The sequence below is a fragment of the Rhipicephalus sanguineus genome, chromosome 6, assembly GCF_013339695.2.
Source record: "Rhipicephalus sanguineus isolate Rsan-2018 chromosome 6, BIME_Rsan_1.4, whole genome shotgun sequence".
NCBI classification, from domain to species: domain Eukaryota; kingdom Metazoa; phylum Arthropoda; class Arachnida; order Ixodida; family Ixodidae; genus Rhipicephalus; species Rhipicephalus sanguineus.
In genome coordinates this window covers 67,279,107-67,296,438 of record NC_051181.1, presented here as the reverse complement: position 1 = coordinate 67,296,438, position 17,332 = coordinate 67,279,107, and positions in this window count along the sequence as shown.

Sequence of the window (17,332 nt, the reverse complement as noted above, 5' to 3'; positions counted from 1 at the left end):
AATTCTTTGAATAAATGTAGATGGAAGTGAAATATGCGGTACGCCAAGATAGTTTCTCTCAGGTCAACCCTTGCTCTATTAGATCTAATATCAGTATCAGTGGTGCTAAATTTGTTAGAATCTTATTCGCATATAAGTTAATTCATTGCATGCAAGTGAAACTTACATCCACGAGATCCTTCAAATAGCTGATATGTAAAATCCACGCCACGCAAAGCAACCCCACTCTTTCACGCATCACATTTCGTTGCGGAGGAAGACGCAAGAGAATCTTCAATAACGACACTGTAACAACATCAGAATTTGCGCGATAGACGCCGCACACAGTGGAGTACGCGGCGCAGTACAGTGGCTATAGAGCAAGTGTCACGGCATTGGCGCAACTAAAAAGAAAAGAAATCGAGAAAACAAAAATTGGCCGCGTATCTGCGTGCTTCGCTGCAAATGTCGTCGAAAGACGATAGAAGAGGCGCTGCGTGAGATATGGACGTCATCTGGCGATACGTCGGGAAACATGAGTGCTGTCTTGCGGGCTGGTAGTCCCGGCGCAGCAGCAGGCGAAGACCCGCGGCGACCAACGCGACCGGCGGGGACGCCAGCCAGCCCGAACACGCGGTTTGGCGCGAAGCGCTGAAGCAGAAGAAACTTCCGCACTCAACGAGTACTCTCCACACACTCTTTTATTTACACGTCGCCTGGGTAAAACAGGAATGCCAGAGCGGCGCCTCATGGCATTCGTACAGTGCAATACAGAACCGATACCGAAACACAACAATGAGCTCGTGCAGAGGGCACGGAGGAAGGGAAGTTTCAGCGCAGTCGCATTTTCAGCGCAGCTTAAGAAACTAGGGTCTTTAGAATTACGTACGTATGCATTTTCTATTAAAGGTACACACCACCTAATACTTGCCTAGTGATGTTGCGCCTCAGATATGCGTAATGTTTGCTTTTTGATCGACAATGTACACAAGTATGAACCTAGTCAGCCGTTCAAGATGGCTGGCCCTTGGGCAAGTGGTTCAACTTTGGTCGAGTGGCTGAATCGAGTGACGTGCCGACAAACAGGAAGACAGATAGACAGAAAGACAGACCCAAATTTCTCCGTTTAAGTATCCCAAGAAAGACTATCGTCTATAAAAGGTGCGTGGGCTGGGCGTAGACGTCCGCGTGCTTGTCTTCCACATTTTCTACCCTCACTGGATGACTCTGGCGTAAAAATAAAATGACGCCACGGCCCTTAAACTTATTCAGATGGCTTAGTGACACCAGTACCAGCATGATAAGCGGAGCTTGGCCAGCGATTATTGTTTCGCACGGTTGTGTTGCGATAGAAGTATCTTGTATCTTAAGATACACGATACAATATCGAATGTATCGGAAATACAGATACAGATACTTGCCTTTCGATACGTATCGCGATACAGATACAAGATACCCATAGAGTATCTAAGATAGTATCTAGGATACATGTATCTTCGATACTGCCCAGCACGGAATCATTCGGCATAGGTACAGTTATCAGAAAACAAACTCACGCTCTTGATGCCTGAGTGCTGTGCTGGTAGGGAAACATGAACGAAGAGCTTTCAGAGGCCGCTTATTCCACAGGAAGACGTAACCAACGAGGCCACTTGTGGACATCTTCGTAGGGCCGAAAATTCGGCATGCTAAGGAGCTTGACTTACAGATTAAAAATGCGAGAATGGAACATACTAGCGCAATTACACGTTCAAGCGCCTGAATGTCAGAATTTCGGTATAGACTTCGCTTGCACCGGGCTTCAAGACTCGAATCGTAATCAATCGAATAACACTTCTTCAAAAAAAATTAATGGCGGGATTGTATGACAAATATGCTCATATGCTACGTAGTTATTTAAGATGTAGCCACTTGTCGGTAAATAGCTTCTTCAAAAATGTCACTCAATTACAGCATTATGGCAAAACAGAAAAACCCTATTGTCAACAGCACTCCCTCGATTAGTCATTGTCATGAGCATAAGAAGAAACTTACACGCCAGGAAAGCCGTGTCAGTGTAACAGGCAACTTTTCCTATTATATAGGATGTACAGGGAATCACTTCATTTTTCCCTGTGCAAAGATGGTTACCCAGGCCCCAGATTTACATTCATGGAGCGCCTAATATTGCTAAAGGTGCAGATTTGAAACCTCTCGTTTAGCATTTACACTATGAGAGGCACTACATTCATCAGCGAGTTTTAAACATTTTCTAGGCAGCTGAATGCCTTCCAGAGCTACGTTAGAAAACAAAGCGATATTGTCTCTTCTTACCATGCGTTCATTATCTTCTGTCAGGCAAAATATACAGTTATTTCAATGTAATGTAATCTACGTTTTCAATCAGATATGCTGCAGTAATCAAGGATGTGCTGGCCGAAGACTTCTCGTACGGCATGTGGACAATTGTTTATGATACACGGGGTATGGCTGCTGAAGAAACAGGTAAGCCTGCCATATTCATCTACAGATATCTTTTACTGTCAGTGCTCTCCTCACTTTTGGTGCGTGCAAAATTTTATCGAATAATGTCGATAAACGCAAGCTTAACGCCCTGGTGAACTTCCGAAAAAAGAACAGCTGAACAAGCTATCCAATTATCAAACTCGCTCTTTTAACACCTTCCTCATTACAATGCTTACGCCACATGTGTGTGTTGGAATGCTGAGAGAAGTTACTATGAAAGGCTGACTTCACGCTTTCACCTTCGAAAATGGCAACATTGATCGAATGCACGGCGACACGTTACTCGTCAAAATGACCTATGATGCATGCAGAAGCGAAGCTTGCGAAACAACACGTCTACGTACGCGTTGTGAAACACCGTGACCGGTAGGAAAGCTTCTCTCTGCCTGTGACGCTGCATCGGTGACTGCGCGTCCATTCAAAAGGTGTACAAAGCACCGTAAATGTGCTCCATACTGTTCTGTATAGCGGCTCGTCTTCTTTGAATCATACGGTCAGACAGCTTTGAATCATACCTCGGACAGCTAGCGCTCCACAGCGAGTACTGGAGCGACCTGGTCGAGCAAATATCAAATTCAAGTAATAATCACGCAATTATTTTTTCCACAAAGCAGGCTTAAAAACGAGGACTGCTAAGTTCCAAACTCGTTCCTGTAGCACACTAACGATTTATGTTTTATTTCTTCTACTCGAAAGCGACGCTAGCCTGCTGGCGACGTGGCCGGAGCCTGAGATCATGTTGAATACCAAATCAACACAGGGTCATAGTCGGCGCCTCACTAAAGCCATGGGGTTGAACGCATTTTCCTGTTTCCGTTTAAGCATATAACATATAATCTCGTCGCGCAATCTCAGTGATTTCCAAAAGTGTACCTGAGCAGCCTGCCGCAATGCGCCGTATCTTTATTTCGCAGAGGGGCCCAACAGCGCTGGAGAGTCTGCCCTCCAGGAGGATTTTGGTAATCATTTTGAGTATTATACCACACCATGCCTTAATCTGTAATAAATGCGAAGCATTGTTAGAGCACAGCTCTTTGGTGCCCGTCCCTGCGTAGAGCGGTGTCGCCGTCGACGTGGGTGGCGTAACCGCGCGAACGAATACGTGCCACAGGAATTGGGCAAGCCCCACTATCTTGTCAAACGCACACGAAGTATGTCCCACAGGAATCGGGCAAGCAAAGAAGAAGACGTGCGTTGGTCGAAGGCGCTCTTTCGCCGCCGCCGTGCAGTAAGAAACACAATGAGAGCCTCCGAAACAAGTACCAAGCCATGCACCAGGCCCTGGAAACGAGCAACTATGATTTAATGGCGCATTTCTGGGAACACCGCGGCGTCAGAGACAAGGCAGGGTACATTTCGGTTCTCCGAGCGGGTGCTCCTCGTCCCACCTTCATGGTACTCTGCACCTTCCAGCAAAAGTGGGTGAATTTCTTTTAGCCATGGGTGGCGTACATCCTATAGAACCACACATGAACCTTCAGATAGTGCTTGACACGTACGCATATACCGCTTACGTGGTGGAATAAGGCCAACCAGGTTATTTCAATCGGACAGTGCAAGAAATTGTCTAAGAGAAGGGCGACAGGTATTACACGCGGGCATTGAGAATCTGGGTGTGAAGATGCTCAATGCGATTAAATAGTGGTATGCATTGGTACATACATACATGCGTCGCAAATTGTTCGTCCCAACTTATCGCAAAATCAAAACATCTCAACAGCTGCGTTCAGAATTCGTATTAGGCAGTATCGTAATCGTCGGTGAGTTTATGAGCGAACCAAAGACACTTTGACCGTTTCTGTCTATCAATCTATCTATCTATTCACCAAAGTCTGGGTCGATTCCTTAACTTAGTATATACCAAAATTGCCATAACAGGGTAAAAGTGTACGACGAACCTCACTGACAGGTCATGCCATGAATAACTTGACATGCCTGTCGTGTACGACATGAAACCGTTTCCTACAGTCACGTACGGCGCATACCCACAAACCACGGCTCGTGGAATGCGGCCAAGTCGCACAGGTGATTTAGTGGCTATATCAACCCACTAATAACGAGAATACACTTGGAAAATCTCAACGCGATAGCGTTAAGGACCCCGTCGTAGGCGAGCGTCGTAGGCGAGCGAAAAATCCGGACGCAAAGTATAAACTTTTAAATTCACGATTACAGCCTGAATCAAAGTCAGGCAATCTGCGTTGTAGTCAAATATTCCACCAGAGTGCCATGGCAGTGCTTGACACTGCTTAGGAAAGAGGCTTTATACAGGCGTGATGTCGCGGCAACGCCAACTGCGGTTGGAGTGTTGGCTGTCCGCATTTGTAACCATGTATAAGCATTTCATACGTGAACAAGCTACAGTCAAGCGTTCCTCGACATCGGACGAGTATGTCAGCGAGAGCAATTAAAAACATGCCCATCATCGCAACGTACCGTGCACTTCGTTTCGATAAACGTGGAGGCTGTGTTCTAACGTAAGTGCTGAACAGTCCGACAACAAGCTACCCTTTAGGCGCTAGTGTTGTCGACGTGCTTGGTAAGTTCACAATTTGCATAGAATTACTCAATTTACACAAAGATTTCGCTCCACCTCGTAACGCTTGGCTCAAAGAAAAAAAAATGCAGCATAGGCAGCTACTCTGAGACTGCTTCCCATGACATTTATTCCCATATTGCGTGGAATCTGCCACAATTTTTTTAGACGCAGCTGTCGGTAAGTTTAGGAATACACAGGTTCATAGAGTCGCGAGTCAAACTCCTTGGCCGTAAGGTGCCATTTTCTCGCAGTTACGCTGTAACAGCGGTGTAGTTTACTAACTTCTATAATCTCCCACCACAGGTAAAGTTGCAAGGCCCATAACTTTAACTCAATGTGCTAATTTGTTAAACGGCAATTTTTGTGTGCATCCCGGTCACATTCTACATACTCATGATTCACTTCCACGGAAGCGGGAAAAGTTAGAGCTCGAGTGCGATGTCGAGTACTTGTTATTATTTTTAGGCTGTGAGTACCTGTTATACTGTAGGAATGACTCACTTGTGTGCCGTTTATCTTTGGTGTTTCATTTAGACCTAGGTCATAAATGCGAGGAGATGCGATTGATAGAGATGTTTAACGAATGGTCCATTTGCTGCTATTGATTCTCAGTTCATACAGAATAGCGTTCTACGCCTCTTGCATGTAAGTAGGCCGGATGTATGACTGCGCACATGATACTCGTAGGTACGCAATATTCAGTGAGTTTTATGGGTGTCGTTCTATGCCTGCTTTCCAACTAGGCACAGGATAGATAACCATAATGCACTTCCTTGTTAGCCAACAAAACAAACAGAAGTGCTGTGTTCCCAGGTCTACACGTACTTTGTTCCCACAGAAATTACCAGACGCAATAAAAATACGCTGAACCACATTTTTTTGCAGGTGATGTAGTAGCCAAGATTGAACTGCTGGATAGCGAGGTCCACCAGAGGCAACGATTCGCACAAGGCCGCGGACCATTCACCTGCTGCCTCTGGCACATGACACCTAAGTTGTATTGAAGGCTTGCCGTTGATTTAATCTTAATTACAACGTTTCTAGTACTGTAGTCCGTACATTATACAAATTGGACTGAGGTTGATATGTGCTTTTCGGGGCGCGTTTGTTCATCCCGTTAATACACCCTGTATTTTTTGTGGGAGGAGGAGGAGGAATAAACTTTTATTGAGACCAGCAATTTGTTTGGCTGGGCCTAGGCCTCCCACGTGGGGACGTCGAGGTCTTGCCTCTCCGCCGCCTCGCGGGCCTGCTGGGTCGCCCAATGTATTTTTTGTGCCAATAAAATTTTTGTCGAGAGGCTGTCTGCGTTATAATGAAGCTTGTTTCATGTATATCTCACGGCATGCGATCTCCTTAAAAGAACATAACATTGAAACAAAGACTGCCTCCTTCCGTATCTACGGTGATTGCTAGGTTTGCGTACTAGTGCTGCATCCCCTATTCATTAAAATATTCAACAGAACATCATTTAATTACATGCAGTGATGGGAATGGCCCAAAACACTTTGGAGGACTCTGTAGTATAATAATACCCAGATTTTGTCGCAGCTGCCTTCAGGTTAGTAACACGTTGCCAAAAGAAAAAAAAAATAGACTACAAATTTTAATCTTTAAGAGTATAAGTGCTGGTTTCCCATTAGAGCCGTGCTAAAGTGACAACAGGAACGCACCAGAATGCTTTTTGACAAGAAGTAAACAGCAACACTTGAAAACAACACAACAAAAAAGACACAGAAAATACTGATTTGAAAGCTGCCATGCTTACAAGACTTTGAAATACGGCTGTCAGTCAGGAGAAGAGAAAGTATGGCAGCACAAAAGGCTGCTGCTATATTCACTGAATGCCTTTTAGTAGACAGCTGACACCTCCATTGAATGGCTATACAAAGAACGATGTACGTACCTTGCTGTCTGAAAAAATATAGTTAGACCGCTATTTAACGAAATACTGAAGTTGTTATAACGTTATGCTCATAGAACACCCCACATTTTAATGAGAATAAAAGAAACATATGGGCGGCTTTTATTCTCAAAGAGCCAAATCCAGAAACCGAAACCGGACTAAATTTCAGGGGAGCGTAAAGCGCACCTACGTATATTTCACTTTTATAACATCTGTAATAAAAATGGGGAAATTCCTCATTGTAACGCTAAGTCAAAAAGACAGTTTCCAATAAAAAATAAGCTAAATCGTCTATCTGCTTGAGTCAAACTAAGCCAGATTAATTAAAACATGTCTGCGTGAACAATTGCGACCAAAATATTTAACATGGCCGCATCCAATCTGTTTCATTTATGTCCTAGTTTCTTCCCTATCGTATTTTCTTTCCACGATTAGCCTTTTTTGGAGGAGGGCGAGTTATTGCTTACTGAAGGACATTGTGTTCTAGGGCAGAACTTGAATATAAAGAGTAAGAGACCATCCTACTTCTTTCTGCCTTTTAGTATTTCTTATGGAGTTTTGCGCTACAGTACCGTGTCCTTATTTCGCTCCAAACGGTATTTGAAATAGAGGACCGCTGAAATTAAGATATTGGCACCGACCTGTTCCTTGAAGAATAAGAAGTGATCTCAAACGGTGTGGCATAAAACGAGCTAATATTAAGAAGAGCTGACGCATTTTTTAAGGCCTTCAATAGACGCCAAGAACAAGAAAACGCGGCCGACAGTACAGAATGGTGCGCGCTTTGCCTGGAGGGGCCACCCACTCTAGGTATCGCCGTTAAAGGGACACTAAAGAGCAAAGCGATTTTTCTCATATTGGTAAAGTACTCTTTCACGATAGCAAAAACGTTCAGATCCGAACATACCTGCTGGGCGTATGAGCCGCGCGCAGGTAAACCGCTGTTGCCGTACACATCTGCTCATAGCAAACTTGCCAAAAGAGGCATTGCAAATACCTGTTTTAGTAATGCAATTGACCGTTCTTGTGTTCATTCGATTGAAGCCAGCTTCCACAATCAGGTCGCTAGGCTTAAGGCAGCTGGTTATCCGAGCCAGTCTTGGTTTCCGTGGCGGAAGGGATCCGTAGAAAACGGAGGGCTAAAGATGGCGCAAGAAATAGTGCAGAAAGACGAGCTAACAGCTACCATGAAAAGCAAAAAAATAGCTGTTGTTCCCTACATGCATCAGATCACCCACCACTTGAAAAAGGTTGGGCAACGCATGGGAGTGCGTGTAGTTTCCTCTGCACCTCACAAGCTTTCTCAGCTGGCTAGGTTGACGTGGCTGCTAAACACAAGGGGCAACTGTGCAAAACAAAGCACAGAACTCGGTTTGTTGATTGCATTAACAGTCTACAAAATCCCTCTTTCATGCGGCGCCTGTTATATTGGACAAACCGGAAGATGTCTTAAGGACAGACTGCGTGAGCATGCGTGCAACGTTCGCAATGGCAACGATGGTTTTCTGGCCCAACATGTCAGCATGTGTGGATGCGAAGTTCAATTTGATAGCACAGCTGTGGTTGATAGGCACATAGATGAGCGCACAAGGATTATCGTTGAGGCTGCAAACATAGCGCGTGGCGGCTCGACTTGCGTGAGCAAACTGTCAATAGCTTTGTCTGATAGGGAGCTTGAGTTTCTTGACAGCGGCAGGTGCCGTCGGCGTTAAGGAATTGCTGTATGGTAAAGTGGGCTTTAGAAAAGTTTTATCACTCTTTTTATGGTTTCTCTGTGGTGTGCTCTTATCGGATGTGCTTACAAAAATTTATCTGTCAGTATATATGTCTCTTTTTCCCATTAAACCTTCAGTTGGTAGTAAGCGCCTGTCCGTGTGTTATTTCTTTACGTCAAAACGGCCTTGTCTACGTTAAGCGCTCGCATTTCAAGCAAGCAGACTGCGAGAAGACGCTTCGTAAGCGAGAAAACCGGCAAAAAAGCATAGCTGATCCCTCCATCATAGGAATCCGTATAACACGAAAGTGAAACGTGTCTTCACAGATGTAGCGCTTATTGTGTAGTGATATATGAGAGCTTGTACAATGTCTATTCGTGTTTGGCAGTTATAGCACCGTTTGACGTGGATGCACCCATGTTGACAGCATGTCTCTATCGCGACGAAAAACGCCCATTATCATGATTAAACCGTTGTGGTAGCTGACGGTGTGAACATATATTTGGACACAGCGAATCGTGAATCCCGCGTAAGGATGATATCAACAAGCTCATAATCAACACTGGTACCCGGTATGCACTTCTTCAAAGCGTCGTCACTTAAGGAGAGAAACGGCACGGTGTGCGCTTTCTAGTAATGGGTAGCCGACGCCTGTGCTCATGCATACACTAACACACACTGCGCTTCAGCAACACGGGAGGTAGAGGCTCGTAGCCTGAGCCGCCAACGCGTGCGCTCGGCTGGCCTGTCTCGCAGGCGCTGCTCTCGCTCCACCAAGGCACGACACTCGCCCGTCGAAATCGCGTGCTTTCTGCAACGCATATTGCAGCAGTTTTGTTAGTCGATGCTCTCGCAATTGAAGCAGTCGGCGTCGCGGAAAGCCCGTTGGGGCACCAGGAAGCTGCACTACTCCGATGAGCCGACGCACGCTAACACGAAGCCAAAGGCGAAGAACGTAACTGCCTCAAGGGTGCCTCGGCCACTCCACCTCGGCGACGCCAGCGCGGCCAGTCTACCTCTCTGGTATCGAGACGCTTCAACCATGACCTCCGATATCGCGTGCAATCTCGGAGTAAGCGCTAGTAAGTGTCGATCGTGAAGCATTACTTCTTTTCACATCTCACAGACGGCAGCACCGCCCCGCTCCGCCCGCCGCGAAAGAGAATGTGTGAAAGATATAAGGAGCGTTCGCGCCGTGACTAGCATCTCCCGAGTTAGCTTAGTCGGTAGGGCATCGGGCGCTTGCCGTCGCGGCCGCAACGTCGTGGGTTCGATTCCCGGAGTGGTATCTTGTTTTTGTTTCTTTCTCACCCGTTCGCGTCCATTTTATCAACGTCATATCCGTGACGGATGTACTTGGTGAACCCCGGCATAAAACACTTTCGTGTTAAAACAAAATGGGGTGGCGACGCCACCTTGAAGTTTCCGCACCATTCGTCGTGACGTCACATGTTTTGACGGCGCCTACTAGGGACTACGTAGTTCCTAATCGATAAAAATGATGTACATTATCCTCTGTGGGGGCCGTAAACTCAGCATACCAAGTTTGGGGTAATTTTGTTGAGCCAATGACGCCACGATACGATACATACACTTTGGAATTCGTGACGTCAGGCGGGGGAATATCGGCGCGAAATTTAAAAAATAAACATTGAACTTGATTTCCTCCTCTAATAATAAACCTATGACGGCGAAATTATTGACATTAGAGTTCTCAGAACAAAATTGATTGATCTAAATCGATTCACTGTTTCTCTTTAGTGTCCCTTTAATCCATGCAATGAAGGACGGCACCAACGGAAGCTCTAGGATGGTGTTAAATCGTTCGCAGAATATTGCTATATCATTCATTCGCTGCGTTTTACACTTCTTTTACGAGTTAATTCAAGCCTAAATGAAATGCTCCACTCAATAAATCCTCATTTACTCCTGAATAACCGATCAGAGCGGATTACCTAGGTTTTAGCCGCAATATAGATTTTAGAGTATTTTGGTGACATGTGCACACTGCTAAACATTTCATGTATCAGGCCCGACCATATTGTTAGCAGACAAAAAACTGCGTTTTTCTTAGTTTCAGGTAAAGTAGACTTGGCTCTTGATCTTCTGCACGGGTAAAGAAGAAGCTGCCTCAGTGAATGGCGACAACAGCGCGACCGCTTGTATAATTTTTTCCTTCACGCGAGACCTCACTTTCTTGTGTGCACCAGGTTGGCAGCATAATTAGAGCAGGTGCTAAATATTAGTTCTAGCAGAAGAAGAACTCATTCTTGTGAACAGGTGACTGCTCATTGACCTACACAATTTATTACTCCGATTGGAATTGGAATCCTGAAAGAGTTAAGCCGAAAGGCGTTCTCAACCTATCCCTCCTTACGTGCTGCCACCGCAAAAGTGGCCAACCACTCATCGTTCGTCTATGACAATGTAGGAAGCAAGTTTAATGCCAACTTGCGCAGCGCCACCGAAGGTCGTCATCTTCAACAGCTTCGACCAGGTTTAAGTTTTCTGACACTGCGCGCGTAAAGCGAATAGTCAAAACAAAGCTACCATGGCAATAAACAAAACAAAGATGCCATTAAAATATACATGTGCTTGCCGAGACCACAGAACAAGAATAAATTATCCGATTTTTCGAACTAACAGGGGTCTAAATAAAGATAATTTACTGCACAGGTATGTATGCAAGTGCACACTCATGATTTCCACAATTTAGAGTTCCAGAAAATTACACTGGAGACATTGTAGCGCGACTAAGAACGAACAAGGTGGATGACGGGACAGCGCGCGTGCTATTTTTTCAACGCTTTTATTGGATTACCCCAGACAATCAGGGAAACAACATGCTCATTGTAAAGCGCATAGGTACGTATGTTCTCCATTGCAAACAGATCGAGATATGAAAAAGTCGTGGCCCGCTACAAAATAGACTGATAGATGTATCGCTGACGTAATCTATGGCCGTTTTAACTGCAAGCAATTCTCCTTGGACAACGCCCACCGTCGTAGGTCCTTTGTTCGTTTTCCTCTTTCTGCGTTTTACACATTATTGCGGTATACCAACTAGCCCGGCCACGCACCTTGCTCCAGCAGTAGGACTGTATAAAAAGTGCTAGCTCTTATATAAATTAATTAAACAAATCCTTCGAAATCCTCATTGAGCAGTGATTACAAATACTCCGAATGTCAACCGTTCCATATACAATCCTTATTAATTAAGAGCTTTTTATGAGCGCTTAGATTTCTTGTAGACTGTTTTCCACTTAAGCTGAACATTAAAGTTGGGCATTCACTCCATCAGAATCTTTTTGGCTAAGCCAAATAAAAGTGTATTATCATATTTTGAAAATGCCCCAGTATCTACTTTTGTACTTTCGAAATGCTGCTTGATCACGGCCAGTTGCATGAGTCTTCTTCAAAAAGTCAGAAAAATGATATTAAAGTTACCCTTTGTGTGAACTCCAGGGTTAGGCTGCCCGCCTTGTGGTATTCAATAATAAAGGCGAAGCGTGTAAAAAACATGAGCTTGAATGCCTGGCACGGCGTGGAAGCTTCGAACAGTGAATGGATATCAATGCAAATGGCCCGGCAGTCAGAAAGCTTTCTACTCGAACAAAATATTGCACGCATAAAAATACTCGCCAATACATTCAAAGTATTCACGCAAATACCCTTGGTAGTGATAAAAGGGTAGCAGGGCACCTCCGACGTTATCTTCATTTGCACTTTTCTGCAATAATAAAGATATGAAGCTAAATGCATGTAAGTAGACCTTGAAACTACTGTACCGATGAGCTCAAAAAAAGTACATGAAGGTAATTAAAATGTTAGGACAATCTTTTAAGCGAACTGCAGATATTCTAGTTGTGCTATAAAATGGAAATCAATAAATACTCTCAATAAGAAAAAGTAAATTAAAGCAGCAAATAATCTGGAAGCAGGCCACTTTCATTCAGGCACCTTGAGATGAAGCACCACCTTAAAGCGACCCTCTAACACTTTTCCTGACCTCATTGTTTTACAGTTTTTACTTTCGGGTTGCGTAAACTGGAGGCTGAAAAGATTAGTGCAGCAACAACGGCAGCGGTAGGGGCACGCAGTCCGAAGTTATTCAGCCTAGAACACTCAAAATACAATGAAATGGAGGCCTACCCTCAACTCGATTCTCGCGGCTTCACCTGACCACGTTTGACTCGCCCTGTGACGTCTGATGGCGCCCCAATGAAATGAACTGAAAGATCCTACGTACGGGAAGCTTGCATACAATGTTGGCCGTTCTTTCCAACGTATTGATGACGCCGTTGCGATAGTAACAAACAATGCGCGTCCGAAACGAGGCAGATCGTGAACGCCTCTATCATGTTTTCTAGTTTTAGTCGTGTTTCTTGTCGCGACGGCGTCTATATCAACGCTCTTACATTTTTTTCCCTTCAGTTTCTACAAACAACGGCGCCTGGAGCGTCCCGAGCGCGTTTCCCTCCTGCGCCGTGGCGTTCGGCGCATTCTTTGCCGGGCGCTGCAGTTTTAAAGCTGAAATGTCTAAGATCATCTGTCTAGTTGGCGTTCAGTGAAAAAAGCATGCTTAAGAAAAGCTAAACCCAACAATAACCCCTTTTGTGATGCAACGCAGCTATTACTTCTAACGTTACATTTATCCAATCATAGGCCAGCGCTCATCTTCGTCATTTCCGCCCGCAATAGTTCTCGCGAGCGCCACTACGCGTTGATGCGGTCAGCAGCGATGAAAAAAGTGTTGGAGGGCCCCTTTAAGGCACTAAGTATGGGGCTACGCACTCCACAGAGTGGTGTGTGTAGCACTTGAGCGCTGGCAATTTCTGTTCCAATATGTAACGAATCTGGCATTGCTGCAATTGCGGATAGTTAAAACTTTCAACACAGTTGGCGTTGCCCCAACACAAAGCTGCGCTCAGAATTCGCATTAGGAAGTATCGTAATCATCGGTGACTCTTTATAAATCAGGTATCATATAAACAGTATACCATATATGTGTACAATAGTGACTAAACAACACAACGCTACAATGATTAGTGCAATGCTCTAGATACTTTCTGTAAGCAGACACCACAACAGACAAATACGCTCATCCATTGCCACAGAATTTAAATCTCTTCGGTTTAAATATACGAAGCTCGCTAAGGAAACTTCAAAACCTTTGTTGCCGGCAAAAGGGCACAAACATACTTTTTGACTCACGACATGACAACAGAACATGATTTTGTGCCTACCTCAACTGTCCTGAAGCAATATTAATTGTCTTCAGCATAGAGCGTCAGGAGCAACATGGGAGCAGCTTCCACTCAACGGCTGCGGACTTTCTTGCTGCCTTCGCATTGGCTATGTCTTTCACGCATGATTTCACTCTGGCGTTCTTCACTTGGATGTGAGCATATTGAAACATCTGATGCCCGACAATGACAAGCTTCTCAGCAAACGTCTTCGAAGCATTATATCCCAGCAGAGCGTTCATGTGCGAGCTGAGGTGATTCTTCTCAAAGAAAAAAGGCCAGTGGCGGTTCACATCCAGAGTATTTGCACTTGTTGATCAATGCACGTTGAGAAGGACAAGTCTCTGACATAAGATGCGTCACAAGGTCGTTATGCTTGGAGACAAGCTTGAATTGGAATAGCAGTGCTTCTTTCTTCTTTTGCTGACTGTCGCACGCTCGACCAGCAGGTAATTCGGGCTACCATGACGCACAACGATATGAATCATTTTGGACAATTCCTTTTTTACCGTCGCATCTTTGTCGTCGCTATTTCGCAGCGACAAGCTTAGAGAAAGAATTCGCTTTTATGTTGTTTATGCAAATTTTCAAGTTTCCGGAGTAATGTTTCAAGTCCACTCGCACCGTTCGTGAAACAGGGTGCGCCGGTGGAGCACTGCGATGAGAACGAAACTTTAAGCAGTCTTCTTGTAACTGGGTTAAGGAATGCCAAGTCCTGTTGTATGTACGACAGGTGGTCCTTGGTTTGAACACTGCATTCCTGTAGTCTTTCTACAGTCATCGTTACCGTCACACGTCCAAGCCACGGTACTGGCTTAGCAAATTAGGCTCCGCAAGTCTACAATTGCAGCCTCGAAACAAAATTAAGGAATGTCCAGTAACACGTGCTTCAGCACAACCATTGGGCGCCTAGCATGCGCAAGCTTGTTCTTAAATAGCGTAATGTGGTGTGTAAGATCGTCGCATCTCATGCATTTAACGGGACCACCATTTTTTTTCAACAGTAAACAACTGCATTCTAGTATCGCACGAAGTTTGAACAGCTTTCGCTACGAAAAACAATTCTTTGTTCTTCATAATGATTAGAAACATTTCCCCGAACAATGTTGTACCGTCATTCCAATACATTGGAACTATTATTTCCTTTCTTTATAGGGTACGCGCATTGTTGCTTGGTTGGGAGCTAAAATTGATTCGCAGTGAGAAAGAGCTCGACGAAGAGTTACTTGCACTTGAGGAACACAGGTGCACCTCTAATGCGAAGGCATTCCAGAGGTCGTTACATTTGCCGCTCGCGGCTTTATTGGCTTGAAAACGTTCATGGGGGCTGGAAAGTGTATCTGCCAAGTTTTTAAAATTCTGATAAGCACGTGCAGTTTTTCGGAAATAACTGTGTTTGATTTCTCAACGTAGTGTCCACATTTTAGTGAAGGTTCAAAATTGTATTATCAAATGTGCGTTGTGGAGGAGCTAGTGATGTTTTGGCTTAAAGGGGATGTGCGGAAAAATAACTTGTCGATTGGTTACATAGTCATCTATCACCTACTCGTCTATACTATGGCAGCTGTAATTGCCCAAGCCGTAAGAAGCTGCACTATTTCAGAAAGCAATAAAACCGGCTGCCAGACTTTATCATCTGCAGACTCGACACATCCAAACAAAAGAAGGGGAAAAAGCGGAGCATACTCTAATTTTGGACTGCACGACTACCGAGTTCCTTTTTTGTCATCCACACTTCACATGGTCGCTCGGCCTGATCGCTGTGTTTAAAAAAGTGACATATGCGCCAATTAGCTTCATCAATTGACGTCCACTTCAGAGTTCTTAAAAAAATGCATGCCTACAAGGAGAGCATGACACAACACCCGCAAAAAGATCATGTGCTAAGTAAGGCGGAACACCGCGATCGCAAACGTGGAAATATTGCACTTCTATCAAACACGAGTTTAATTTCACGCCCTGTACAGCACTGATTCAGGAATCAGTTTGCAAGCTTAGAACAACTTCATTGTAATTACAAGGTGTTCTGATCTCACACACACCCAGTAGCGCGCATCCAAGGAAAAAAAAACTCCGTCCTTTCAACGAAGCAGAACCTACACGTATGACCTGTTGAGCTGAAGTTTCCAACAAATACACCAATTCTATGGCTAGTATGGTTGTCACCAAGAATGGCAGCGATTGTTCCAAGCCGGGGGTGCCTCTCGCGGCAATGTACTCTCCAGCTTCATGTTTCTTTGGGTCATAAACTAAAGGTCTGAAAGCTTTTTGACCAAATAGAGTCCTTTTCGTTGCAGAGTATGCAAAATTTGCTTCAAGTGAATATCTATTCCACGGGTACGTATTACCAATCATTAAATATACTCCTAACAGCTTGTTTTACTTCTTTTGCTGAACCAACGGGATTTAAAACTTCAAATGCATTCTGGAAAAGCAAGAGCTTGAGCGTCTGAGAAGCGCTTTGGTAAACTAAATTCACTCTAAATATCTTGTCATCGGCGAAGTCTTTCAATACACACCTTTTGCTGTGGGAAACGGGTGTTCAAGTTGTGTGATTATGTAATCAGTTTCCATCATGACCTCAAATGCTGCAGGTATTCATTTATAGTGAAACATCGCATTCATACTCTTTCTGTTTTTCCCAAGCTACGTATCAGCACGTTTAACATAACTAAATATCGTTTTAACACAGCTGTGACCCGAGCGATAAGGTCCATCGGAGTATCTGTGCAGCTTCAAAGTGATGTCCGCTTCACTGACTTCCTCCATCACATTCTCAACCGAAATGAAGTCTACGCAGCGTTCTCTCAGTCTTTGTCGCAAAAGAGCACTCATTGCCAATATATTGGCAATCTGGATATTTCGCACAGCTTTTGCAATTACCTAGTAGAGGATGGCACGTGGCACTCAGACAGAAGTGAGCCAAAGTATCGCTGATAAAGTCATCACTATATTGAACTCCAATATCTGGTGGAGCATGACCACTTGACGCACCTTGAGCAAGCGATAGGTTTGCCATATCAAGACGTGATGTTTCACTTGTACCAAAAGCGTCACAAGATATAGCTTCAACGGTACGGATATTCAATGCAGGAGTATCTTGAAGAATATGGCCCTGATAATGCGGCACTGTGACATGGTAATTGCCGTGGTAACGCGAATTGTGTGAAGAAAATTATGATTTCTTCCTGTATATTTTATTGAATATCAAAAATCGACACTTCACCTCTGTGCCTTGAATTATGACACTTTAAGTGCGTCACAAGTGACTTATAGTCCTTGCAATGCTCAATGCACGAATCAACGGGACAGGCAAGTTTATATGACTGAATTGTCACAGAAATACAGGCATCAGATTGTGGATCGTTTGGGGCTTTGTGCTCACGATATATATGTGAATACAGAGACCCTATTTTTTTTTAACACCTTTCTGCACTGTTGC